We start from the raw sequence: 26031 nt of genomic DNA, 5'->3' as shown, positions 1-26031 counted from the left end.
GCAAACTAGATCGATTTTTCTTACCATGGGAAGAGGTGCTTTGTGATGGGTTCGATCTTACGGTGCTTGATACCGGTGACAATAGGGGAACCGACACATATGTATCTTTGCTATTAAGGATAACAAGATGGGGTCTATTTCTACATAAATAGATCTTGTCTACATCATGTCATCGTTCTTATTGCATTACTCCGTTTTTCCATGAACTTAATACACTAGATGCATGCTGGATAGCGGTCGATGTGTAGTAGTAGATGCAGGCAGGAGTCGGTCTACTAATCTTGGACGTGATGATATATAATGATCATTGCCTGGATATCGTCATGATTATTTGAAGTTCTATCAATTGCCCAACAGTAATTTGTTTACCCACCGTATGCTATTTTTCACGAGAGAAGCCACTAGTGAAATCTACGGCCCCCGGGTCTATTTTCTCATCATATACTTTCAGATCTATTTTGCTATTTGCCTTTTTATTTATTTGCAACTTTTATTTTCTGATCTATTAATCCAAAAACACAAAAATACTTTGCTGCACTTTATTTTATTCACGATCTATTTATTCAATCTATTACAACTTTCTCCCGTCCACGTGCCAATTTCTGGCGCCGTTACCCGAAAGGGACTGACAACCCCTTTAACACGTCAGGTTGCAAGTATTTGTTCTTTGTGTGCATGAGATGTTTACGTGGTGTTGCGTGGTTCTCCTACTGGTTCGATAACCTTGGTCTCATCACTGAGGGAAATACCTACCGTTGCTGTGCTGCATCATCCCTTCCTCTTTGGGGAAATACCGATGTAGTTCAAGCCAACATCACCCCAACACACCCAATACAATGGTAAATTGTATAGGTGCACTAGTTCGGCGAGGAGATGGTGATACAAGTGCAATATGGATGGTAGATATAGGTTTCTGTAATCTGAAAATATAAAAACAGCATGGTAACTAGTAACAAAAGTGAGCAAAAACGGTATTGCAATGCTTAGAAACAAGGCATAGGGTACATACTTTCAATAGTGCAAAGTCTCTCAATAATGATAACATAATTAAATTGTATGAAAATCCCTCAATGTGCGACAAAGAGTCACTTCAAAGTTTCTATCAGAGAACGTAGGACGAAAACGTGCATCAACCCCTATGCATAGATTACCCCAATGTCACCTCGGGAATCCGCGAGCTGAGTTCCAAAACATACATCAAGTGAATCAATAGAAATTCCCATTGTCACCACAGATATCCCATCGCAAGACATACATCAAGTGTTCTCAAATCCAATACTCAATCCAACATAACGAAACCTCAAAGAGTAAGACTCAATTCATCACAAGAAGGTAGAGGGGGAAGAACACCATATGATCCAACTATAGTAAGTTAGTAACAAAGCTCGCGGTACATCAAGATCGTGCCAAATCAAGAACACGAGAGAGAGAGAGAGAGAGAGAGAGAGAGAGATCAAACACATAGCTACTGGTACATACCCTCATCCTTGAGGGTGAACTACTCGTCATGGAGACCGCCGGGATGATGAAGATGGCCTCCGGTGATGATTTCCCCCTCCGGCAGGGTGCCGGAACGGGCTTCCGGTTGGTTTTCTGTGGCTATAGAGGCTTGCGGTGGCGGAACTTCCAATCTAGGATTCTTTTCGGAGGTTTCTATATTTATAGGTTTTTGGCGCCGGTCTCACGTCAAGGGAGTGCCCGAGGGGCCCACGAGCCGTGGGGGCGCGCCCCTAGGCTTGTGGCCTCCTCGGTCACTTCCTGGCCTAGCTCCGGTTCCTCGGGGGTCTTTTTTGGTCCATAAAAAATCACCATAAATTTTCAGCCCATTCCTATAACTTTTATTTCTGCACACAAAATGACACCACGGTAGTTTTGCTGAAAACAGCGTTAGTCCGGATTAGTTCTAATAAAATCATACCAAAACCATATAAAATTATTGTAAACATAGCATGAATACTTCATAAATTATAGATGCGTTGAAGACGTATCACTACTGTGTGATCTCTGTCGCTAATGTGTGCATGTATTTGGAACAGGCCAGCCCACCACGAAACGTCCCTATGCGCGCGGCAGCCCTCCTATTTGATGCTCTTAAGAGATCACGTGACGGACAGGTACAATTTACAAATGGTATGTTCACCTATGGCAACTCCTGGCAGGCCAGCCCATTAGTGACAGTAGGAAGCGCTAGCTTAGAGGTTTGGGGAAGTGTTTTCACCTGTTTCGGAAGCCCATTAGTGGAACACGTAGTTAGTGGAACAAGTGTTTCTGCCTTTATGACGCAACAATGATTCTTGCGATCTCAGTGTGTACTCAGGCTGTAGATGGTTTCTGGTCCTGGAACTTCAAAACGGGTGCGATCTTTTCTAGTATCTGTTTGGCATACAGAATGTAGCTATCAAGAATAGGCATGAGGACTAGCTGGAACAATGCGCTGCATCTTCTTATACATCAACAAACGAGAAATCTTGGGCTACTTTATGGAAGATCTTGGTACTTGCAAAAATCAAAGTTTTCTTATGGTGGCTATTGAAGAACTCCCTGCCTACAGAGGATGTAAGGAAGAAAACGAAGATGTCCCACCATGACCAATGTTTTGCTTGTGGAGCACCGGACTCATGGAAGCATGGGTTGATTGAGTGTACAAGGGCGCGATGCATCTGGGCCTTAGTTGATCATGACTTGCTGGAACATATGATAGCTGCAACACATGCCAATGCAAGAAGCTGGCTCTTCGCCATGATCGATTCTTTAAGCCATGATGAGCTCACTCGGATGTCTGTTACCCTATGGGCGATTTGGTATGCAGAAGGAAACTAATATATGAAGGAATCGACCAGAGCCCATCTTAGATTTGTCACACAGTTCATCTTGGAACCAGACCAACTTGCCGCACAGCCGGAAGTCGCTACAGTGGCCAGCGCCGCAAGAATAATTACACACAATAAATGGATTCCACAGACAAAGGGCTACATCAAATAAATGTTGACGCTCGAGTCTCCTCTGGCCATAATGTGGGCACAACAACAGCAATCTGCAGGGACCGAGATGGTTCCTACCTTGGATCTTCGGTACTTGTAGTTCATGGCTTGTTGACACCCCCCCCCCCCCCCTCCCCCCAATTTAGAAGCTCTATCACTAGCTCAAGACTTACACATGCAGAATCTCCAAATCGCATCGGACTGCCAACAGGTTGTCAAGCACATTCAAAGGAGTACAACGAAACTATGGTAGTGTTATTAGAGAAAACTCAAAAACTGACAAAGTGTTTAATTCTTGTATTTTCACTTTTGAACCTCGATCTTCAAATTTTGAAGCTCATAGGCTAGATAGACTGTGTGCTTCTCTCCTCCAAGGGCCGCATTTGTTGGTTGGGCTCTCCCTATCATCCAATTCCATTTCCTATAAACATTGTTATCAAATAATAAAGCCTAGCTATCTTTGCTAAAAAAAATTGGTTTTACGAAGCTTCCAGCTGGTTTTTTTCTTTCTACTTGGTGTTTTCATGTTGGTTTTCTAGGTATCTAGCCGTTTTTTATTAGAGAATTATCTTTTTTTCATTTTCTCTATTTCCTTTTCATTTTCAATGGTTTTCTTGCATTTTTATTTTCTATGATTTTAGAGTTTTCTAGGTATTTTGACCGGATTTTTATTTATAAAATTGTCTTCTTTACCCCCTTTTTATTTTTTATTTTCATTGTTTTTCTGATTTTCTTATGTTTTTTATTTCAATGGTTTTCCACTGGTTTTGTGGTTTTTCTTATGCCTTTTGTTTTCTTCATGTTCACCATTTTCTTTTTATGGTTTCCTTCTTTTTGTTCCTTTGTGTTACTTACTTATGTTTATGTTTTCTTCTGTGTTTTAATTGCCTTTTTAGGTTTCTTCTATTTTGTCTTTTCTTTGTGTTTTTATTGGCTTACTGGGTTTTTTCATTGTTTTTTATTCTTTGGGATTTCACAAACATTTTAATTAAATTGATGAACAATTTTTGAATCCATGAACATTTTATCAAATTCGCTAGTAATAGTCTTTGAATTCATGAACAATTTTCAAATATGTGAGAATTTTTTGGATTTAGTAACATTTTTTTAATTCATGAACTATTTCTGATTTTGCATGAACTTGAACCTTTTACAAATTGTGAACATTTAAAAAAAATAACAAACCACACGCTTGTATGAACTACTTTTTAAATACACATTGAACATTTTTCTATGTTCGCTGAACTTTTACTTTTCTATATGCAGTGAATTATTTTCTAGTTTACGGTGAACCTTTTGAACATACACTAAACATTTTTCTATATATTATATGCCAAATATTTTTCTCTATATATATTAAATCTTTTTTAGTGTACGGTATATACTTTGAATATCTTTTTATATATGCTGAACAATTTTTTAGTGTACGGTGAACTTTTTTTAACATCAGTTGAACATTTTGTATATTGAACATTTGTTTAATGTGCATGAACAGACCGGTTTTTATTTTAATACAAAATTATGAAATTTTAGAAGTTCGTGGTCTTTGAAGAAGTAAAAAATGAAAAAGAACGCTTCGAATAAAATGGAGAAACAATCAAAATTTGATTATTATTTTTTATTCACGGACTTTTATAGAGGTTACGTCGACTATAGAAAAAGCTATCTTTTTAGGGGTAGAAAGAAAAACTATAGTAACCGTTTAAAACTATAGTAACCGTTTAAAAGAGGGGAGCGAACGAGAGCTACATAAAGCGAGCCATTCCTTGGGAAAACAAAATATGTGGGCGACGCGAGCGATACTCATAGCCCGGTACGGTTGCGTTTCGTTAGCCACTTATGCTGGCTGGGTCGTACATGTTGCCCGGCCCAATTTGTGCGAGAAAAAAGAAGAAGGTGGCCGTGGGCAGCCCATTCGGTATGACCACACACGTGCGCCGCGCTCTTGTGTCTGCAGGGATTAGGCCTGTGACTGGGTTGCCTGCCGCGGAGACGTTTGCCCTCACGGAACCAAGGCACCGTTGGTTTGACTCTCTTGTGAACCGCTGCACTCGTGCGTGCCACACCGCTACGGGCACACACATATGCTCCCTCCCGCCCTTTTTACTCCATATATAAAATTTGCCTGAAGTCAGACTTTGTATAAAAATATCAGTATTCACAATACAAAATTAATATTGTTAGATGTGTCATGAGATTAATTTTCACTTTAAGTTTTAGCCACGCAACTAGTCCAATCCCGCCTCCTCCTCTTCCACAAAAAAGCTAGGGTTTCTGCTTCCCGCCGCCGCCGTCGCAGGTCCACCTCCTCTCCGTGGCCCTAGGGCCATGGAGGCGCGGTGGATCTCGGCAAGGGCCGGCGGGAGGGCTCCTTTTTTGTCGTTTCTTAGGGTTTGTGTCCTGCTCAGGAAGACGAGACGGCGGCGGCTCCCTGAAGATGGAATAAAGGTCTCCCCGCCTAGCCCCCATTCCGGCGGTGCGTCTAGCATCGTTGGTGGGCGTGTTGAGGTGTGTCTCCGGCGGATCTATCTTTGGTGGATTTGCTCGGATCTCGTCGTTGTTCGTCTACGTTCGTGTGTCTTTGGATTGGATCTTTCTGATCTACGCTATTCTTCATCTGCGGCGGTTGCTGTTCTGGTGCGCTGGTCCTACGGGGCCTTAGCACGACGACTTCCCGACTGTCTACTACAACAAGTTGTGCCCGACTCCGGCGATGGAGGGGCGATGACGGCGGCGCGCCTTCGGCTCGCTTCAGTGCTGGTAGTCGTCGTTAGGTGGTCTATGGATCTGGATGTAATTTCTATTATTTCTAGTATTCGTTGTACTGCCATGATTGAAGATGAATAGATCGGAAATTTTCTCGCAAAAAAAAGATTAATTTTCACTTTGTATAACTCTTAGTGTTATAGATGTTTTTTTGAGGGGTAGTGTTATAGATGTTGATTTTTTTTATATAATAAAGTTTGACTTCAAACAAATCTTGAGTAAAAAGGACCAGAGGGGGTACATGGTTGGTTAGATGTCTTGCATTATGCTCGGTAATTTTTTGTCACCGACCTTGAGCCATATATTCAATTTGGTTATCATACTTTAATGTGCCGCATTGGATACCGTCGCTAAGGGGGTTTAAGTTACGCTAGTAACATTTATGCTTGGTTTTCTGTGAAGAAAGAAAAATTATACGAATAATTTCGGTATCCAGGTCTTTATTCCATTGCGATGACGACGTGCATGACACTCATTCATGAACAAGTACAACACAGTAAACGACCGTATGACGCCACTCGGATGATGGTTATGGCGATATGTCACTGCCTCTGGTTGTTAGCAACATATGCATGTGTCGTTAGTGTCATGTGTCACTAGCAATGTATGGCAATGTCACATGTCATTGACAATATATCCATGCTGCATGTGTCAATGATCTTGTTTGGGTTGTTCACCACTCGATATGGCTTTTAGTGCCATGTAATTCAACGTATGTACTTGTCATGTGCTTTATATTTCTGTTTTTATCATAATATAATCATGTAATTGACAATGTGTACATAGCGACGAACAAAAAATTCACTCACTTGCATCCATCGCCCTTGGATAACACACATTTCAAGATGATCTCTACAGCATAAAACATTGTGTACATGTTAGATATCTTTTGAACCATCATATATGGTTTCATGAGCACTTATTACGTTGTGTGTGTAGTTGAATGTATCTACCATCTCACGTAACCCGATTTGAATGCGCTTCGCTTCAGAAAGCAAAATGACATAAGTTTGACCACTCCAAAGATCCATGTTTCATGCGTTGCATACCTTAGCATGGTTATGTCCATGTATCACATACGCTTGCATGGTTCTTTAAAGCATTAACTAACTTACCATTTAACTCAAGATTCACGTCATTTGGTGGACCGGACTGGCTTTTGTCACCAAGAGGGTAACCAGACGTCCCAAATAACCTTTAGGGTCCATCATGGGCATATCCTTTTAACCCTAGGGTCGAATACCTTTTTCCTTCTTCGTGCTTTGGGAGCCGCCTGAAAGAACATGCGGTGCCCCCATGTTTGGTTTTGGTAATTGATGACAACCTCTATGGACTAATGGTTGCCTTGAGTTATATTTGAAGGATTTGTCCATAGGCATTTCTTGAAGTCCATGTGTTGGTTTCAAGGAGTTTATGTGGTGACCAAGGTGTTATTAAGGAATTATCCAAAGATTGGTCATGTGAGAGTTGAGCTTATTGCAAACATGTCTTGAAGAAGAAGATTGTGTGATCATTCATGTTTACCTTCAAGACATCATCCAAATGAAGAGAGTTGGAAAGAGTTAAGGTTGATCAAGACTAAGTCAAGAGTGAATCAAGCTGATCAACACACAAAGCGCACAAGATGTACCGAGGGATCAAGCGATCCCATGGTATGGTAAGCATTGTCAATTACGCCTTGTGTACTAACCCATAGTCTTCGTGAGTGTTCTATGTGGGGTTAGGTACGTGTTCATGGGCTTGCGTCAAGAGGAAGATATCACTCAACCCATGGAGAGGATGACATCAAGTGGTGATCGTCATCAACATTGCCGTGTGCAAGTTCAAGTGGATCATCACGAAGAGATCAAGTGCTTGAAGCTTGTCGTCCATTGTGGTGACAATGGACTTGTGAAGATGTGCGGAAGGGTGGCTCACCCATAGTGGAGTATGGGGGAGCAATCAACTAGTCTTCATCGAGCCAACGCAATCAAGAAAGGTGGTCCATCTTGAGGGAGTCAAGATCGTCATCATCTAGCTCAAGTGGACCATGTGCAAGGCAAAGGTTTGCTCTTGATAGGTTTTCTATTTTACCGGTCTCATGATGGTAGTTGGGAGACCGGGTTATAGGATCGATTGCCGTACTATCAAGGGGGGCTCTCGATGAGTAGCTTGATCGTATCGTTCATAGAGAGCTCAAACCATTGCATCCTTGCATCATCTTTATTGGTTCTTGTTTGGTTCTTCTCTTTGTGAGTTTTGGAGCTTATGGTCATCTTGATGACAAGCTCGAGTTCGTCGAAAACGGAGTTCACTCACATCTTCTATGATGTTTTCGATGTTGGAGGTTATGCCGGTTCTTCTCGGTTGGAGGTTTCACTCCTCTATTTGTTAGGCATACCTCCCCTACCTCTTCTTACTATAACCAAGTCGCTGTTTTGATGCTACTCGTCGTCTTGTATCCTACAAGCTTGAGTTTTCTCAATTCGGAGCTCATATGAAGAAGTTTTGGCAGTTCTGGTTTTCCTTGGAGTATACTTGTTTTTGTGGCAGTGGCTTTAGGATGGCGCCAGCGGTAGTACCGCGGTACCCAGCGGTAGTACCGCTTAGGAGTCACAGGCGGCAGTACCACTCCGCAGCGGTAGTACCGCCGGTGGGTCCTCAGCAGTAGTACCGCTGCGGTACCAGGCCCCTGCCGCGTCGTCTCGAGGGGTCTTTTTTCGTGTCGGATTGTGCGGTACTTCGCAGCGGCAGTAGAGCAGCAGTGCCGCTCATGAGCGGTAGTACCGCCCTACCACCGTGGCAGTACCGCTCGAGTCCGTATCTCTCCTGCCCTCCTAACTCCACGGTAGTACCGCCCGGGGGAGCGGTAGTACCGCTGTTCTCAGCGGTAGTACCGCTGCCTTATGCGGTAGTACCGCCCTCTGCGGGGCTGTTTTGGGGGTAACGGTTGGATTGTTCCCCCCACTATAAAAGGGGGTCTTCTTCCCCATTCAACCTTATCTTTTGAGCTCATGTTCTTCCCCCATTGTTGACCTTCTTCGAGCTTGCTAACTCTCAATCCCTCCATGGATTCTTGCTAGTTTTTGAGGGAAAAGAGAGAGGAGATCTAGATCCACATTTGCACCAATCATTTTCTCCTCTATGTGAGGGGAACCCCTTGGATCTAGATCTTGGAGTTCTTGGTGTTCTCCTTCTTGTTCTTCCTCTCATTTTCCTCCCTAGCATTAGTTGCTTCGGTGGGATTTGAGAGAGAAGGACTTGGGCACTCCGTGTGCCCTTGCCATTGCATTTGGTGCATCAGTTTGAGTTCTCCATGGTGATACGTGGAAGTTACAAGTTGAGAAGCTTGTTACTCTTGGGTGCTTGGTACCCTTGAGCTTGTTCCTCTTGGGTGCTTGGGCGCCTAGACGGTTGGTGGTGTTCGGAGCTCAATCATTGTGGTGTAAAGCTCCGGGCAAGCGTCGGGGTCTCCAATTAGGTTGTGGAGATCGCCTCGAGCAATTTGACGGGTTCCGGTGACCGCCCCCAAGGGTTGCCAAAGTGTACGGGTTCGGTGACTGCCCCCAAGGGTTGCCATTTGTACGGGTTCGGTGACCGCCCTCAAGGGTCCCTTAGTGGAATCACGGCATCTTGCATTGTGCGAGGGTGTGAGGAGATTACGGTGGCCCTAGTGGCTTCTTGGAGAGCATTGTGCCTCCACACCGCTCCAAACGGAGATTAGCATCCGCAAGGGTGTGAACTTCGGGATACATCATCGTCTCCGCGTGCCTCGGGTATCTCTTACCCGAGCCCTTTACTTATGCACTTTACTTTGTGATAGCCATATTATTTTTTGTCATATATCTTGCTATCACCTAAGTAGTTTTTCTTGCTTAGCATAAGTTGTTGGTGCACATAGGTGAGCCTAGTTGTTATAGGTTTTGTGCTTGACAAATTAACCGCTAGGTTTATTCCGCATTTGTTCAAGCCTCAACCGTAATTATTTTAAAGCGCCTATTCACCCCTCCTTTAGGCGACATTCACGATCTTTCACCGCCGTCGGCCATGCTCCAACACTGGTGCCTGTTTCTCCCGACGCACGTGCACGCCTTGCAGGTCGTGCTACCAGGCCGGTTGTATGTTTGTCTCGGTGTCATCTGTCACACCACAACCACCACCACGCCCGCCACTCGTGACTGCCTCACAGAGCCGAAAATGGAGGTTGTGCTGCTACCGGACTAGGGGGGCGCTCACCTTGTTGCCTCGATGCTGTCGGGAACATGACATCCTCGCATGTGTGCGCCCATTTACTGATTAGGGTAAAACCTAGGTTTAGCCATAGCCTTGTTAGACGAGGTGCAGGCGGAACCGTGGACCTGCGATTTTGCCATGGGTTTAGAGGTCCAGTAAGGCCTTCCACTATGTGCCCGGTGCCCGGTGCACTAAAATATAGCAGACTGCGCATCGATGCCCTTACAAAAGAATTTGGCACCGGCCTCACAATGTGCGTTTGTAGCCCGTAGAAAAGCAGGACCCACACGTCCATAAAAAAATCGAGCAAGCCAACCTCTCCTCGATCCTTCGCGCGAGTTCCTTCTCGTCCGCCTCTGTCCAGAGAAAATCCCCTTTCTCCTCCGACCGATCCATCTCCATCCTCACCTCCTCGTCTCGATCCGGCGTGGATCTAGGCCAAATCGACACGCATCTCCTACCCCAGGCAAGGTGTTCGTCGGCCCGCCGAGGCTCCGCGGCTAGTGGAGGTGATGTGCGGCGGGGGACGAGCTCCATGGACGAGGAGGAGGAAGCAGGAGGCGGAGGCGGGCCAGCAGTATATTGTAGCTAGCGCTGCCCGGACTACTGGACGGCCGGCTACTGCGCTGCCTCTACTACTTTCTACTACTATGCTGCCTCTACTGGTCTCGAAGCAGCACAGGTGAGGATGCGTGATGTTCAGCCTATGAAGCAAACAAAAATGTTTTACTGGATTCAGTTAAGACATTGTAATGTTCGGCCTATGAAGCTCTATCTATTAGGACGTGCTATACTTGCATGTAGTGTAGTACTAGTCAATAATGTCAGTGATGCTACTTTCCTGTTCTTAAAAATTAGCAACAAAAAATAATAATAAAATGTTCTCATTCCACAATTTGTAAACTAAATTACACAATTACAAAGGAGATGCTCGACTGGAAAACTAAAGTAGAAAGGGGTAGAAATTAATAAGATGAATTCATGTAGAACTTATAATTGTTGGAAATATGCCCTAGAGGCAATAATAAATGGTTATTATTATATTTCTTTGTTCATGGTAATTGTCTATTATTCATGCTATAATTGTATTGTCCGGAAATCGTAATACATGTGTGAATACATAGACCACAACCTGTCCCTAGTAAGCCTCTAGTTGACCAGCTCGTTGATCAACAGATAGTCATGTTTTCCTGACTATGGACATTGGATGTCATTGATAACGGGATCACATCATTAGGAGAATGATGTGATGGACAAGACCCAACTTAAGCATAGCATAAAAGATCGTGTAGTTTCGTTTGCTAGAGCTTTTCCAATGTCAAGTACCTTTTCCTTAGACCATGAGATCGTGCAACTCCCGGATACCGTAGGAGTGCTTTGGGTGTGCCAAACGTCACAACGTAACTGGGTGACTATAAAGGTGCATTACGGGTATCTTCAAAAGTGTCTGTTGGGTTGGCACGGATCGAGACTGGGATTTGTCACTCCGTGTAACGGAGAGGTATCTCTGGGCCCACTCGGTAATGCATCATCATAATGAGCTCAATGTGACTAAGGCGTTAGTCACGGGATCATGCATTGCGGTACGAGTAAAGAGACTTGCCGGTAACGAGATTGAACAAGGTATTGGGATACCGACGATCGAATCTCGGGCAAGTAACATACCGATTGACAAAGGGAATTGCATACGGATTGATTGAATCCTCGACACCGTGGTTCATACGATGATATCATCGTGGAACATGTGGGAGCCAACATGGGTATCCAGATCCCGCTGTTGGTTATTGACCGGAGAGGCGTCTCGGTCATGTCTGCATGTCTCCCGAACCCGTAGGGTCTACACACTTAAGGTCCGGTGACGCTAGGGTTGTAGAGATATATGTATGCGGAAACCCGAAAGTTGTTCGGAGTCCCGGATGAGATCCCGGACGTCACGAGAGGTTCCGGAATGGTCCGGAGGTAAAGATTTATATATGGGAAGTCTTATTTTGGTCGCCGGAAAAGTTTCGCGCTTTATCGGTATTGTACCGGGAGTGCCGAAAGGGGTCCGGGGGTCCACCAAGGGGGTCCACCAGCCCCGGGGGGGCACATGGGCTGTAAGGGGTGCGCCTTGGCCTATATGGGCCAAGGGCACCAGCCCCAAGAGGCCCATGCGCAAGAGATAAGAAAAAAGGGAGAATCCTAAAGGGGGAAGGCACCTCCGAGGTGCCTTGGGGGGGAAGGACTCCCCCCTGGCCGCACCCTTCCTTGGAGGAAGGGGAAAGGCTGCGCCCCCCCCTCTCCCTTGGCCCTATATATAGTGGGGGGAAGGGAGGGCAGCAATATCTAAGCCTTGGGCGCCTCCCTCCTCCCCTGCAACACCTCTCTCTCTCTTGCAGAAGCTCGGCGAAGCCCTGCCGGAGACCCGCTACATCCATCACCACGCCGTCGTGCTGTTGGATCTCCATCAACCTCTCCTCCCCCTTTGCTGGATCAAGAAGGAGGAGACGTCGCTGCACCGTACGTGTGTTGAACGCGGAGGTGCCGTCCGTTCGGCACTCGGTCATCGGTGATTTGGATCACGGCGAGTACGACTCCGTCATCCACGTTCATTGGAACGCTTCCGCTCGCGATCTACAAGGGTATGTAGATCCACTCCTTTCCCCTCGTTGCTAGTAGACTCCATAGATGCATCTTGGTGAGCGTAGGAAAATTTTAAATTATGCTACGATTCCCAACAGTGGCATCATGAGCCAGGTCTATGTGTAGTTACTATGCACGAGTAGAACACAAAGTAGTTGTGGGCGTTGAGTTTGCCAATTCTTCTTGCCGCTACTAGTCTTTTCTTGTTTCGGCGGCATTGTAGGATGAAGCGGCCCGGACCGACCTTACACGTACTCTTACGTGAGACAGGTTCCACCGACTGACATGCACTAGATGCATAAGGTGGCTAGCGGGTGTCTGTCTCTCCTACTTTAGTCGGAACGGATTCGATGAAAAGGGTCCTTATGAAGGGTAAATAGAAATTGGCAAATCACGTTGTGGTCATACGTAGGTAAGAAACGTTCTTGCTAGAAACCTACAAACCACGTAAAAACTTGCAACAACAATTAGAGAACGTCTAACTTGTTTTTGCAGCAAGTGCTATGTGATGTGATATGGCCAGGAGATGTGATGAATGATATATGTGATGTATGAGATTGATCATATTCTTGTAATAGGAATCACGACTTGCATGTCGATGAGTATGACAACCGGCAGGAGCCATAGGAGTTGTCTTTATTATTTTGCATGACCTGCGAGTCATTGAATAACGCCATGTAAATTACTTTACTTTGTTGCTAAACGAGTTGGCCATATAAGTAGAAGTAATCGTTGGCGTGACAACTTCATGAAGACACAATGATGGAGATCATGATGATGGAGATCATGGTGTCATGCCGGTGACAAAGATGATCATGGTGCCCCGAAGATGGAGATCAAAGGAGCATGATGATATTGGCCATATCATGTCACTATTTGATTGCATGTGATGTTTATCATGTTTTTTGCATCTTATTTGCTTAGAACGACGGTAGCAAGTAGGATGATCCCTTATAATAATTTCAAGAAAGTGTTCACCCTAACTGTGCACCGTTGCGAAGGTTCGTCGTTTCGAAGCACCACGTGATGATCGGGTGTGATAGATTGTTACGTTCGAATACAACGGGTGTTGACGAGCCTAGCATGTACAGACATGGCCTCGGAACACACGCAATACACTTAGGTTGACTTGACGAGCCTAGCATGTACAGACATGGCCTCGGAACACGGAGGACCGAAAGGTCGAGCATGAGTCGTATAGAAGATACGATCAACATGGAGATGTTCACCGATCTTGACTAGTCCGTCTCACGTGATGATCGGACACGGCCTAGTTAAACTCGGATCATGTTTCACTTAGATGACTAGAGGGATGTCTATCTGAGTGGGAGTTCATAATCAGATGAACTTCATTATCATGAACATAGTCAAATAGGTATTTGCGAATTATGTCATAGCTTGCGCTTTAGTTCTACTGGTTAAGATATGTTCCTAGAGAAAATTTAGTTGAAAGTTGGTAGTAGCAATTATGCGGACTGGGTCCGTAAACTGAGGATTGTCCTCATTGCTGCACAGAAGGCTTATGTCCTTAATGCACCGCTCGGTGTGCTGAACCTCAGCGTCGTCTGTAGATGTTACAAAACATCTGACATACACGTTTTGATAACTACGTGATAGTTCGGTGCGGTTTAAAATTGTGGCACCAAAGACGTTTCTGAAACGTCGCAGAACATGTGAGATGTTCCAAAGACTGAAATTGGGATTTCAGACTAGTGCCCACGTCAAGAGGTATGAGACCTCTGACAAGTTTCTTAAGCCTGCAAACTAAGAGAGAAAAGCTCAATCGTTGAGCGTGTGCTCAGATTGTCTGAGTGCCACAATCGCTTAAATCGAGTGGGAGTTAATCTCCCAGATGAGATAGTGATAGTTCTCCATAGTCACTGCCACCAAGCTAGTAGAGCTTCGTGATGAACTATAACATATCAAGGATAGTTATGATGATCCTTGAGCTATTCGCGATGTTTGACACCGCGAGAGTAGAAATCAAGAAGGAGCATCAATTGTTGATGGTTAGTAAAACCACTAGTTTAAGAAGGGCAAGGGCAAAAGGGATACTTCATGAAACAGCAAGTCGTTTGCTGCTCTAGTGAAGAATCCCAAGGTTGAACCCAAACCCGAGACTAAGTGCTTCTGTAATGAGAGGAACGGTCACTGAAGCAGTACTACCCTAGATACTTGGTAGATGAGAAGGCAGGCAAGGTCGACAAAGTATATTGGATATACGTTATATGAATGTGTACTTTACTAGTACTCCTAGCAGCACCAGGGTATTAGATACTGGTTCGGTTGCTAAGTGTTAGTAACTCGAAATAAAAGCTGCGGAATAAATGGAGACTAGCTAAAGGTGAGATGACGATATGTGTTGGAAGTGTTTCCAAGGTTGATGTGATCAAGCATCGCATGCTCCCTCTACCATCGAGATTTGGTGGTTGCGCTGAACATGATTGGATTATGTTTACCGCAAAACGGTTATTCATTTAAGGAGAATAATGGTTACTCTGTTTATTTGAATAATACCTTCAATGGTCTTGCACCTAAAATGAATCTTGATCGTAGTGATACACATGTTCATGCCAAAAGATATAAGATAGTAATGATAGTACCACATACTTGTGGCACTGCCACTTGAGTCATATTGGTGTAGAACGCATGAAGAAGCTCCATGTAGGTGGATCTTTGGACTCGCTCATTTTTGGAAAGATTGAGACATGCGAACCATGTCTATTGGTATATATGCATGAAGAAACTCCATACAGATGGATCGTTTGGACTCACTTGATTATGAATCACTTGAGACATGCAAATCATACCACATGGGCAAGATGACTGAAAGGCCTCGTTTTCAGTGAGATGGAACAAGAGAGCAATTTATTGGAAGTAATACATTTTGATGTATGCAGTCCAATGAATGCTGAGGCATGCAGTGGATATCGTTATGTTCTTACTTCACAGATGATTTGAGTAGATGCTGAGTGTATTTACTTGATGAAACACTAGTCTGAATTATTGAAAGGTTCAAGCAATTTCAGAGTGAAGTTGAAGATCGTCGTGACAAGAGGATAAAATGTCTGTGATATGATCATAGAGATGAGTATCTGAGATACGAGTTTGGCACACAATTGAGACATTGTGGAAAGTGTTTCACAATTAATACCGCCTGGAACACCATAGTGTGATGGTGTGTCCGAACATCATAACTGCACCCTATTGGATATGGTGCATGCCATGATGTTTCTTATCAAATTACCACTATCATTTATGGGTTAGGCATTAGAGACAACCGCATTCACTTTAAAAGGGGCACCACGCAATTCCGTTGAGACGACACCGTTTATAGAAACCTAAGTTGTCGTTTCTTAAAAGTTTGGGGCTGCGATGCTTATGTGAAAAAGTTTCAGGCTGATAAGCTCGAACCCAAAGCGGATAAATGCATCTTCATAGAATACCCAAAAACAGTTGGGTATACCTCCTATCTAGAAGCAAAAGTAATTGCTTCTAGAAACGAGTCCTTTCTCGAGGAAAAGTTTCTCTCGAAAGAATTGAGTGGGAGGATGGTGGAGACTTGATAAGGTTATTGAACCGTCGCTTCAACTAGTGTGTAGCAGGGCACAGGAAGTTGTTCCTGTGGCACCTACACCAATTGAAGTGGAAGCTTATGATAGTGATCATGAAACTTCGGATCAAGTCACTACCAAACCTCGTAGGATGACGAGGATGCGCACTACTTCAGAGTAATGCGTGACTGTCTTGGAAGTCATGTTGCTAGACAACAATGAACCTACGAGCTATGGAGAAGCGATGGTAGGCCCATATTCCGACGAATGGCTCGAGGCCATGAAATCCGAGATAGAATCCATGTATCAGAACAAAGCATGGACTTTGGTGAACTTGCCCGATGATCGGCAAGCCATTGAGATAAATGGATCTTTAAGAAGAAGACGGACATGGACGGTAATGTTACCGTCTATGAAGCTCGACTTGTGGCAAAGAGTATTTTCACAAGTTCAAGGAATTGACTACGATGAGTTTTTCTCATCCGTAGCGATGCTTAGGTCCGTCGGAATCATGTTAGCATTAGCTACATTTATGAAATCTGGCAGATGGATGTCAAAACAAGTTCCCTTACCAGTTTTCGTAAGGAAAGGTTGTATGTGATACAATCAGAAAGGTTTTGTCGATCCTAAGGATGCTAAAAGGTATGCTAGCTCCAGCGATCCTTCCATGGATCAGAGCAAGCATCTCGGAGTCAGAATATACGCTTTGATGGGGTGATCAAAGTTTTTGGGTTTATACAAAGTTTGTTAGAAACTTGTATTTACAATAAAGTGAGTGGGAGCGCTACAACATTTCTGATAAGTATATGTGAATGACATATTGATGATCCGAAATGATGTAAAATTTCTAGAAAGCATAAAGGTTTGTTTGAAAGGAGTTTTTCAAAGGAAGACCTGGATAAAGCTACTTACATATTGGGCATCAAGATCCATAGAGATAGATCAAGACGCCTGATGATACTTTCAAAAGACAGCACACCTTGACATGATTTTGAAAGAGTTCAAAATAGATCAGCAAAGAAGGAGTTCTTGGCTGTGTTACAAGGTGTGAGTATTGAGTGAGACTCAAGACCTGACCACAGCAGAAGATAGAGAAAGGACGAAGCTCGTCCCCTATGCTTTAGACATAGGCTCTATAGTATGCTATGCTGTGTACCGCACATGTAGTGTGCCTTGCCATGAGTTGGTCAAGAGGGTACAATGGTGATCCGGGAAAGGATCTCATGACAGCAGTCGAACTTATCCTTAGCACCTAGTGGATTAAGGAATTTTCTCGATTATGGAGGTGGAAAGGAGTTCGTCGTAAAGGGTTACGTCGATGCGAACTTTGACACTAATCCGGATGACTCTGAGTAGTAAACCGGATTCGTATAGTAGAGCAATTATTTGAAATGGCTCCAAATAGCGCGTGGTAGCATCCACAAGATGACATAGATATTCGTAAAGCGCACGGTTCTGAAAGGTTCAGACCCGTTGACTAATAACCTCTCTCACAAGCATAACATGACCAAACCAGAACACATTGAGTGATAATCACATAGTGATGTGAACTAGATCGTTGACTCTAGTAAACTCTTTAGATGTTGGTCACATGGTGATGTGACCAGTGAGTGTTAATCACATGGTGATGTGAACTAGATTATTGACTCTAGTGCAAGTGGGAGACTGTTGGAAATATGCCCTAGAGGCAATAATAAATGGTTATTATTATATTTCTTTGTTCATGGTAATTGTCTATTATTCATGCTATAATTGTATTGTCCGGAAATCGTAATACATGTGTGAATACATAGACCACAACCTGTCCCTAGTAAGCCTCTAGTTGACCAGCTCGTTGATCAACAGATAGTCATGGTTTCCTGACTATGGACATTGGATGTCATTGATAACGGGATCACATCATTAGGAGAATGATGTGATGGACAAGACCCAACTTAAGCATAGCATAAAAGATCGTGTAGTTTCGTTTGCTAGAGCTTTTCCAATGTCAAGTACCTTTTCCTTAGACCATGAGATCGTGCAACTCCCGGATACCGTAGGAGTGCTTTGGGTGTGCCAAACGTCACAACGTAACTGGGTGACTATAAAGGTGCATTACGGGTATCTTCAAAAGTGTCTGTTGGGTTGGCACGGATCGAGACTGGGATTTGTCACTCCGTGTAACGGAGAGGTATCTCTGGGCCCACTCGGTAATGCATCATCATAATGAGCTCAATGTGACTAAGGCGTTAGTCACGGGATCATGCATTGCGGTACGAGTAAAGAGACTTGCCGGTAACGAGATTGAACAAGGTATTGGGATACCGACGATCGAATCTCGGGCAAGTAACATACAGATTGACAAAGGGAATTGCATACGGATTGATTGAATCCTCGACACCGTGGTTCATCCGATGATATCATCGTGGAACATGTGGGAGCCAACATGGGTATCCAGATCCCGCTGTTGGTTATTGACCGGAGAGGCGTCTCGGTCATGTCTGCATGTCTCCCGAACCCGTAGGGTCTACACACTTAAGGTCCGGTGACGCTAGGGTTGTAGAGATATATGTATGCGGAAACCCGAAAGTTGTTCGGAGTCCCGGATGAGATCCCGGACGTCACGAGAGGTTCCGGAATGGTCCGGAGGTAAAGATTTATATATGGGAAGTCTTATTTTGGTCGCCGGAAAAGTTTCGCGCTTTATCGGTATTGTACCGGGAGTGCCGAAAGGGGTCCGGGGGTCCACCAAGGGGGTCCACCAGCCCCGGGGGGCCACATGGGCTGTAAGGGGTGCGCCTTGGCCTATATGGGCCAAGGGCACCAGCCCCAAGAGGCCCATGCGCAAGAGATAAGAAAAAAGGGAGAGTCCTAAAGGGGGAAGGCACCTCCGAGGTGCCTTGGGGGGGAAGGACTCCCCCCTGGCCGCACCCTTCCTTGGAGGAAGGGGAAAGGCTGCGCCCCCCCTCTCCCTTGGCCCTATATATAGTGGGGGGAAGGGAGGGCAGCAATATCTAAGCCTTGGGCGCCTCCCTCCTCCCCTGCAACACCTCTCTCTCTCTTGCAGAAGCTCGGCGAAGCCCTGCCGGAGACCCGCTACATCCATCACCACGCCGTCGTGCTGTTGGATCTCCATCAACCTCTCCTCCCCCTTTGCTGGATCAAGAAGGAGGAGACGTCGCTGCACCGTACGTGTGTTGAACGCGGAGGTGCCGTCCGTTCGGCACTCGGTCATCGGTGATTTGGATCACGGCGAGTACGACTCCGTCATCCACGTTCATTGGAACGCTTCCGCTCGCGATCTACAAGGGTATGTAGATCCACTCCTTTCCCCTCGTTGCTAGTAGACTCCATAGATGCATCTTGGTGAGCGTAGGAAAATTTTAAATTATGCTACGATTCCCAACAATAATTGCTAATGTCCATTTCCTCCAAACTTTTGCCAAATATTCTCAACCAAATCAGCCTTGAGACGACGATGTGTGGATCGATCCCGAATGGCAGCATCTGTCTCAAGAACCAGATCAAACCCATCAAATGGTCCTTGTTCAGTTTCAAGATATGGTATTTGGGCGCCTTGTAGCAATTCATAGTCACAGTCATATTTGTCATAGCACTTGTAGGTGTGCCTCTCATCTGCAACGATCATGTTATGCAATATAATGCAAGCATACATGATCTCAGCAAGAGCACACCTTTGCAACATACGCCCTGGATGACGAACTATAGCAAAACGAGCTTGCAAAACACCAAAAGCCCGCTCTACATCTTTCCTTGCTCCTTCTTGATGTGCTTTATATAACTTGTGCTTCTCACTTTGAGCCATAGGGATTGATTTCACAAATGTCACCCATTCCGTATAAATGCCATCTACTAAGTAGTATCCCAAGTTATACTCATTGTGATTGACTTCAAAGTGAACCTTTGGAGTTGTACCTTGCAACACTTGAGTAAACAAAGTTGATTGGTCTAGGACATTGATATCATTACTTGATCCAGCAACCCCAAAAAATGCATGCCATATCCATAGGTCATGTGAGGCTACAGCTTCGAGCATGACTGTGGAAACTCCATGATCGCCACGAGTGAACATTCCCTTCCAAGCCACTGGACAATTTCTCCATGTCCAGTGCATGCAATCAAGACTTCCCAACATGCCAAGAAAGCCACGGGCCTCCCCTACATGAAGTAAGCGTTGTATGTCTTCGTTAGTGGGCCTTCTAAGATATTCTGGACCAAACTTCTCCATCACACCCTTGCAAAATGTGGTCATGCACTTGATGATTGTGGTTTCACCCATTCTCAAGTTATCATCAAACAAATCAGCAGGTGTCCCAAATGCTAGCACTCGCATAGCAGCAGTGCATTTCTGCAAGGGAGAAAAGCCAGGCTTGCCAAATGCATCACTCCTCTGAGTAAAGAATGGAGACCACTCGCCAAGAGTTTGGACAATGTGTAAAAATAAATGCTTCCTCATACGAAACCTACGCCTAAATTGCTTGTCAGTGTACAATGGATTTTCTGAGAAGTAATCAGCCATCAGCCTATCCTCACCACCTTGCCTATCTCTATCAAGGTGTCTTCTAGGTAGTCTTCTGTGTTCATTGGACGTACCTATCTGTTGTGCTGCAATCTAAGCTCGAATTTCTGCTTCAACCTGGGCTTCAACTGGGTCATTCATGAAGTCCCAGAAAAAGTCACTCATGGCTTCGAAACTAATTGCTGCATCAACATTGTCTTGTTGCTCTGCTTGTGGGTTCTCATTGGTGGACATCTCTTGAGTGGAAGGTGTGTTGTGTTTGGGCTTGGTGGGATGGAGCTGCTGCCTCTATTAATAGGGAATAGTTTCCAACGGCTAGTTTTCAACAGCAATATTTCCAGCAAGTTAAATGCAGTGCATAGTAATTCATCAAATGATTACATAGTAATTCAGAAAATGCTTACAACCAGTGATTACATACTAATTCATAAAGTTCTAATAAACAACGATCACATGAAACTGCTTACATAGCGCATCATTCACCTACAAGATACATCTAATCTTAACCGAACAGATCATTAGCTAAGAAATTTAGAACTTGTTCATGTCTTTTCTTTTGGGCATCATCATAAGCTGAAGTATTTTTGTGAAGAAGATCAAGGTATTTGCTCAGTTTGTCCACCTTTATCTTCTCCTTCTCAGTTTCAACTCTTTCATTCTCAGCTTCTGCTTGAACTTTTGTGGCTTCTGCTTGAATAAGGGTGGCGTCGGCCATTTTCTCTGCAGCAATTGATTTTCGTAGTTGAATCTCATTAAATTTGTCCACACTCTCACTTGTCAAGCTTCCAGAGCATTTAGACTTGCTTGATGACTTATGTTTATCTTTTGCGTCTTTTGAAGTGTTGCGTCCCGGGGGTCGTTGAAGTTCACCTTCCTCATCTATTGCCTGGGTTGGAGAACTATAAGCTCCTAATGCATTCAACTTGTTTCTTTTGTTCATCTCTTCAACTGAATAAGACCTTCTCCATTTAGCCTCTTTCCTCACGTACTCCCACCAGTGCTCATATGGAAAGGGTCTTTTTGTCTTGGCAACACTCATGTATTTGGCACGTACCCTCTCCATAAGTTGCTTGTCATCACTCCCACTAGGCCATGTACTTTTTTCAACATTGTAGATACCATTGAACTTTGTAACCTTCTTTGTGGTCTTGGTCCAGTGGTTCTTGCATTGCCCAACTGTTTTCTTCTGCTCTTTTGTTGCATATTTGTTGTACTCTGCTGCGACTTCCTTCCAATAGGTCTCTGCCCTTTTGGAGTTTCCATCAATCGGATCACATGAATTGTGCACCCAAGCTGCTATGAGAAGTTCATCCTCACGCTTACTCCAGTTCTTGCCTTTTCCTTTTTTTCTGAATCTCATCAGGACTACTATCACTGCCATCTTGATTACTGACAGCCGGATCTTCATCCACATGATATGCAGGTGACATGGGAGAACTAAATCCAACTGGACTGTTCTCATCTCCTCTTGAACTAGTGCCTCTAGCAGATCCAAGAAAAGGTATGCATCCAGCAGGAGAAGCTGGACTGCTACTTGAGCCTGCTCCAAATGCTCCCGAAGGGTACTGCCCCATGTTACCTTGGTAAGCAACACCATGGTACCCTGGAGGTATGGATGGAACTTGCTGGTAACCTCCTTGAGCATATAAATTTGCATGGTGTGGGTGTTGATGCTGGAAACTGGGAATATATTGTGTGGGTGGATAATTCATATGTGGATGATGGGGATGGAAACTAGAATTGTACTGCAAACTAATTGGGCTCTGTGGATTTTGTAGGTTGTTTGGGCTCTGTGCATCTGAAGGTGAGAAGGAGGAGTTCATCATGCTTGTGAAGCTTTGAGAAGATGAGTGCTCCATGTTTTGGGGGAGAGTTTTTCCAAGATCTTCCTGTGCTTCTATGAGCTTGTTCTGTACATTTTATAGACATATTCTCCAAACGGGCAGATTTTCCTACTACAGTGCAACGGTCATCTGGAAATTTGAGTGCTCTGGTTTGCTGTGAATTGAGTGCTGTTTGGTATGGATTGAATGATGTTGCTCGGTGGTGGTTGGGTAGGAATGCTCCTGTAGAGATGGCAGTTATACTTTAGTATATTTTATTGTAGAGCTTGAAATGGGCACCGGAGCAGCTACTTGCTCCGGCTCCCTGAAATATTTTTATGGCACCGGCTGGGCTATGGAAGGCATCGGTGCCAGATGAGGGAAAACTGGTTTTGGCACCTCTTTTAGCCCACATAGTGGAAGGCCTAACAGGTCCAAACTGGCTCGGACCACAAGAATCTTACCATTAGGGTCGTGGCCTTTTTTATATACACATAGTTTTACATGTCTTTTCCGAAATCACTAATCAAGGAGCACTCTTTACAAAGTCACTCCCACCTCCCCAGGTTGCGACAAGTAGCGCAGTGCACGTGCGTCACTTGTCGCAACCTGCGAGTTTCCTTTTGTCGTAGATTCGTTTATTAAAAAAATATATCTTAAATCGTGCATCCAAATCTTGAACAGTTTTCACCGTTGGATTTCTCCTGTCGAGATCTTCAAAACTAGATATGTTGATAGATTTTGATGAACTTTTTTCATAAAAAAATCAGATGAAAAAACCACATTGGGGGCACTTGTTGTTCCTTTCCAAAAGCCGTTTTCGAGAGGCACGACGACCATGCCTCTTGCGGAAGGAAAAAGCACGTTTCTTTCGCTTCCGAGAGGCACGGCCGTGCATCTCGTGGAAGCAAAAAAACACATTTTTTCCGTCCGAGAGGCACGACTGTGCCTCTCGTGGGAGCAAATTCGTGTCACTCGCGAAAGCAAAACTGTGCCTCTCACAGAAGAAAAGAAGAGAAAACACGTTTTTTTTCATTTCCGAAAGGCACGCCCAAAAACGCGTTTTTTCGTTTCCAAGAGGCACGTCTGTGCGCCTCGCGGAAGCAAAAAACGCATTTTTCGCGCAAAAAGAATTCAAATTTTTTTGGTCTAAAAGCTAAGATAGACAGTGAAAAAACAGAATGCCATAAAAATCGAAAAAATATCATATAAAAAGCCGAAAACGTGTGTGAAAAAAATCCGAAGAGAGCGCCAGAGCACGACGCATGGAGGCGACTGAGAGCGCATCAGCCCACCCCAAATGAACTTTGAGGAGGCTCCCGAAGGAGCGCTCGTCAATTAGTTGCTCTTGTTCTTTCCCTAGTTTTGAACACAGTATGTCATGTAATTCATGTTGTGTGCGAACCCAAGACTCAAATGTCCAACTCGCTTACTCCATCCCTTAAATGGGGTACATACATATCCACAGTGATTGGCGTCACCTGCTAGATATCAACCAAACCATCCTATACGATATAAGAAAGCTCATCATACCATGTTTGCCGCCAAAAGTTTTTGCCACTCATAGGTTACCCTTTTTTCGACGAGAGCCACGTCAATCGTGTTGCTGGAGTGACGAAGCGAGTTTGACCATTCCGGTGATGCGTCTGCATACCTTGGCATGGTTATGTCCATGTATCATGTACAATTGGATGCTTCTTTAATGCGTGTTGGAATAAGGTTCTTCCCGCCTGGTCCTCATTCTGGTGATGCGTCTAGAGTCGTCGGAGGGCGTGTGGAGGTGTCTTCGACGGATCTCGCGAGATTCAGTCGGTGCTGGTCTTTGGTGGATCCAGTCTTTATTCGTCTTCGTTCGTGTGTCTACGGGTTGAATCTTTTCGATCCATTCTTCTCTTCATCGGCCACATTTGTTGTTCTGGTGCGCTCGTCCCGTGGGGCCTTGTCACGGCGACTTCCCGACTATCTACTACAACAAGTTTGGCCCGGCTCTGGTGAGGGAGGGGTGATGACGGCGGCGCGCCTTCGGCCCATTCCAGTCCTTGTAGTCGTTGCTAGGTGATCTATGGACACGAATGTAGTTTTTATTATTCTTGTGTTCTTTGTACTGCCATGGCATGATGAATAGATCGAAAAGTTTCTTGCAAAAAGAAAACTAGAAGCTTCTTTAATGTGTGATCTCACTTACCATCTAACATCGCGGCCCTCCTCTATATACACATATTTCAATTTTTTTCCTATGTCTGACTACAACAGATCACGTACTTCACGTCGCGTGCAACACAAAACTCAATAGTCTAACTCGCTTACGCCAGGCAGCCCTTGGATGAGGTGATATCTATAATGTTTGGTGTCACTTGCGAGATATCAACCAAACCATCACATATAACATAATGATCGCTCATTGCACCACACCTGCCGCCGAAAGTTGTCGCCACTCTTACGTTACCCCCTTTTGACGAGTGCTGCGTCCAGGGGCGTACCCAAGTTGAGCTACCCGGATGCAGAGGATGCCCAGTGCAAGATGTTCTTTTGTAAGTTTCATGCAAAATATAGTGTGTGACACCCCATCTTTAAATGAAAAATATGAGTGATCATATGCTAGGACACCTGGTCATTTTCTCTCTAGGTCCGCCCCTGGCTGCGTTGGTCCAACTGCCGGAGTGACGAAGCGAGTTTGACCATTCACAAAATCCATCTTTGATGCACTGCATACCTTGGCATAGTTATATTATATCCATGTATCACATACACATGCATGGTTCTTAATGTGTGGCCTTAGGCACCGCGGCCCTTCTTTATATACATATATTCTATATGTTCTTTTTCTAGTTTTGATCACAGTATGTCACGCAATTCAGGTACCGTGGAAACCCAATCTCAAAAGTCTAACCTCCTCAACCACCCTTTGAATGGGGCACTTACGTTTCAAGATGATATCTGCAATGATTGGCGTCACTTGATAGATATCAGTCAAACGATCATATATGACATAATGATTGCTCGCTGCACTATGTCAGCCGAAGTTTCCGCCTCTCTTACGTTAGCCCTTTTTCGAAGAGCATCGTCGCATCGGTCCAACGGCCGGAGGGACGTAAGTTTGACCATCCACAAGATCCATCTTTTGTGGGCTGCATAACCATGTATCATGCACACCTGGATGGTTCTTTAATGCATAGCCTCACCTACCATTTAACACACATAATTTATAAGTTATTTTCCTAGTTTTGACCATAATATGTCACGTAATTCACGTCGCGTGCAAACCCAAGACTCAAAAGTCTGACTTGCTTACTCCAGCCGATGATATCCCCGCAACGATTGGCGTCACCTACCAGATAGCAACCAAACTATCATATATGACATGATCGCCGCTCATCGCATCGCGCTGCTGCTGAAAGTTTTCGCCTCTCTTACGTCGTTCCAACTGTCGGAGTGGCAAAGCGAGTTTGACCATTCACAAGATCCATCTTTCGTGCACTGCGTACCTTGGCATGTATCACGTACACCTGCGTGGTTCTTTAGCGCATGGCCTCACTTACCGTTTAACGCAGTGG

General features: G+C 44.6%; 1 long non-coding RNA gene across 1 annotated transcript; it reads left to right on the top strand.

Annotated features, from left to right (window-relative positions):
- The first annotated feature begins 10066 nt into the window (after positions 1 to 10066).
- LOC120964182 (uncharacterized) lies at positions 10067 to 22745 on the top strand. Its single transcript, XR_006664732.2, has 3 exons — positions 10067 to 10641; positions 22078 to 22282; positions 22433 to 22745. It is a non-coding gene; the product is annotated as an uncharacterized lncRNA (long non-coding RNA).
- Positions 22746 to 26031: the final 3286 nt, after the last annotated feature.

The sequence above is a fragment of the Aegilops tauschii genome, chromosome 5 (assembly GCF_002575655.3).
Source record: "Aegilops tauschii subsp. strangulata cultivar AL8/78 chromosome 5, Aet v6.0, whole genome shotgun sequence".
Taxonomy (NCBI): Eukaryota; Viridiplantae; Streptophyta; class Magnoliopsida; order Poales; family Poaceae; genus Aegilops; species Aegilops tauschii.
Note: the sequence above shows the minus strand (reverse complement) of the source record. Positions and strands in the feature narration are given on the sequence as shown.